The sequence below is a fragment of the Odontomachus brunneus genome, unplaced genomic scaffold (genome assembly GCF_010583005.1).
Source record: "Odontomachus brunneus isolate Ranch 3 - 2012 unplaced genomic scaffold, Obru_v1 Obru_scaffold_326, whole genome shotgun sequence".
NCBI classification, from domain to species: domain Eukaryota; kingdom Metazoa; phylum Arthropoda; class Insecta; order Hymenoptera; family Formicidae; genus Odontomachus; species Odontomachus brunneus.
In genome coordinates this window covers 84,210-87,588 of record NW_022639776.1, presented here as the reverse complement: position 1 = coordinate 87,588, position 3,379 = coordinate 84,210, and positions in this window count along the sequence as shown.

The window sequence follows — 3,379 nt, the reverse complement described above, 5'->3', positions numbered from 1 at the left end:
CGAAATTCGTCCCGTTGTCGCTGTAAATCGCTTGAGGCAGGCCGCGGCGAGCGCAGAAACTATCAAAAGCGTTGAGAAACGCGTGAGTGGAATAGTCGGAGACCAATTCGAGATGCGTGGCTCGCGAAGCGAGGCACACGAACAGGGCAATGTATGCCTTGCGTGACGTGATCCCGCGGCCGGCGGAGGCGCGAACGACGAGAGGGCGCGTTCACGCGGACCGACGGAAGATTACCCATTAATGGAGTAGGGGTAGCAGCTCGCTCGCGAGTGCAAACGATGCACCGATGTATGGCGGCCTTGATCGCGCTGCGAGCGCGAAGCACCCAGAAGTCACGCCGCAACGTGCTGAGCGTCAACTGCACGCCAGCGTGTAACGATCGAAGATGCGCGTGGTCGATTAATAAGGTGACGATTGGATGGTCGGCTAGCAAGATCGGATGACGCGTGACGGATGAGCCAGTCGCCATGCGGAGCCGCCCGCCAACGCGCAACAATCCCTGCTTATCGAGGTACGGATCGAGAGCAAGGATTGAACTTTTTGAGCTGAGCCGATTATCGCGTCGGAGAGCGCGGAGCTCGTTTGCGAAGAGCTTAGCCTGAATGAGTTTCAGCCAAAACAGTCTGGCCGTGGAGACCTCGTGCGCGCTTAGAGAAAGTCCGCCCGCGACTTCGGCCTCCCGAGGCCGCGGAGCGCGCCGACATCGTGATACGAATCGAAAGATAAATGCTGTAATGCGGAGCCGGCGCGGCCACGACGAGAATCGAGTCGCAAGATCCCACTCAGCGTCCGGCATCGTAACGGAGAGTGAGATGGCGCGAGCCTCGAGTACGGATTCGGGTGGAGTGGCCGTGGCTTAGTCAGGCCAATGTTCGCGCGACAAACGCAGCCACGAAGGGCCATGCCACCAGAGCGGGTGAGAGCTGAGCTCTCCCCCGAGTAAGCCCCGCGACGCGCAGTCCGCTGGGTTGTCCGCCGTGGGCACGTATAGCCATGTCACGTTGGGCAACCGGGACTGAATATCATCAACGCGATTAGCGACGAATGTTTTCCACCGAGACGGATGGCGGCGAAGCCATGCCAGCACGACGGTGGAATCGGACCAACACGTGGTCTCGGAAACCGCGATGCGGAGCTCAGATCGGACGGCAGCGAGGATGCGCGAGAGGAGAGTAGCGGCCATGAGCTCCAACCGCGGAACGCTGACTGGTTTGATTGGCGCGACTCGCGATTTCCCTTGCAGAAGGGTAACGGTGGCGGCGCGCGATGAGTCGATGATGCGCAAATACACGACAGCGGCGTAAGCGAAGTTAGAAGCGTCCGCGAATCCGTGTAATTCGGCTTTGCTGCAAGAAAAATGATGCCGGTCCAGCGCGGCAGGCTAATATCCCGTAGATACGCGAGCTCTCGATAAACATCGAACCATCGATCGAGAATGACTTTTGGAGCTCGCTCGTCCCATGAAACACCGGCTCTCCAGAGTTGTTGGAGAATGAGCTTGGCCGCGAGTGTGACCGGCGTTACGAAGCCGAGTAGATCGTACAATTTTGCAATCGCGGAGAGAATACTGCGCTTCGTGTCCGGAGCAGCGGCGCCTACCGATACGCGGATCTGAAGCGAGTCCGTCGGAGGGCTCCACTCGAGACCGAGGATGTGCACCACCTCAGAATCGGAAAGAGACCGATTGCACGCCACACCGTGGTCAGCGGGGTCCAGGTCGCTCAACAGCGCGGGCGAATTTCCAGCCCATTTGCGTAGAGCGAACCCGCCTCGCCTGAGGAGGGAAATCAGCTGGTCGCGACTCTCGCGTAGCGCGCTCTCGTCCTCGTCGCCGAATAGGACGTCGTCGACGTAGGTGTTTTCGCGGAGGATCGGCGAGGCGCGAGGGAACGAGTCTCCGTCGTCGATCGCGAGCTGTTTCAAAACGCGAAGCGCGAGAAACGGAGCACACGCCATACCGTAAGTCACGGTCAGAAGCTGATATTCAACGGGCGCTCGTTCGATGGAATCTTTCCAGAGAATGCGTTAAAAATTAATGTCACGCTGATCGATTAAAATTTGGCGGTACATTTTGGCGATGTCCGCGGAGAGCACGAAACGAAACTGTCGCCAGCGGAGCAGAATAGCGGGTAAATCAACCTGCAATTTAGGACCGATCATCAACTGATCGTTCAAGCTTGATCCGCTGGACGTGAGACTCGACGCATTGAACACGATGCGAACGCGAGTTGTGAGACTTGAGTCTCGGAAAACCGGGTGGTGCGGCAGGTAGACGACCGGCTCGGAACCGACGCGAGGAGAGGCAACCCGCATGTGGCGGAGGCGCTCGTATTCGTCGACGAACTCCCGATACTCCGTCAGCAACTCGGGCTGTGATTGCAGTCGGCGAAAAATGGAATTGAGCTGATTTTCGGCGCGACGTTACGAATCACCGAGGTTGAGCGGACGCTCGGGCTCGAACGGCAGACGGACAATGTAACGCCCGGTCGCGTCTCGCGAATGAGTAGCGAGAAAATGCGCTCGCAGAGCTGATCCTCAGGAGACGCGATGGGGTGATTCGCAATTTCCTCGGTCTCCCAGAACCGTTGCAAGCTATTGTTACGTCCCGGCGGGTTGCGGCCACGCTGCTGCGAAGGATTGCGTTCGAACCCTAGCACGGGACCAGATCGCAATTTTCGGGCTAAACGAATCGCGTGATTCTACCCGGGGATCCGTGCGATCGAGGGTAGTCGCGATGGATTTCGTGCAAGGCGCGTAGTGTAACCTTATGGTAGGCCGGTCCCAGGCGTTAGTCGGGGTTTCGCACGTATAATGTAGATACTGACTTACCGATAGTATGCATAGAGCGGTTGCTCTCTGTGTCTCTGGATGGCGCTCCCGTGGCTCGTGTGGCTCAGCACCTCCTAGACCTCTAGGTGTTGCCGACGCTGGGAAACCTCGTCCTGGATCGTGCGGCGGCAAATTCGGATATTCGAGTCACTTGTAAATAACCGATGGGCACTAGGGAGGAGTACGGTGTGTCGCGATTCCGTTTGGACATAGGGGAAAATGTGCCGTGTAAGGATGTTCGCATGAGGGAGAGTAAAAATAGAGTTACTACAGGTGGTATATGTATATATATGTGTATTACGTGATTCGTGATGTATAATATGCTTACGAATATCCTAAGTATAATTAGAGTTACAAAATAGACAAAACAGCTAAAGTAATTGGTTAACAACTTAAAGGATTTTACGTTAGAATAACGACTTGTAAATATTTAGGAGTGTTAAAGATAACTTAGAATTAGTTACTTAATAATTAGAAGAACTAAGGGTTAGAATGGGGTTGGAGGTGAGGAGTACTTTTGGGCTCCCGATTTCGGCACTCGACTACGAC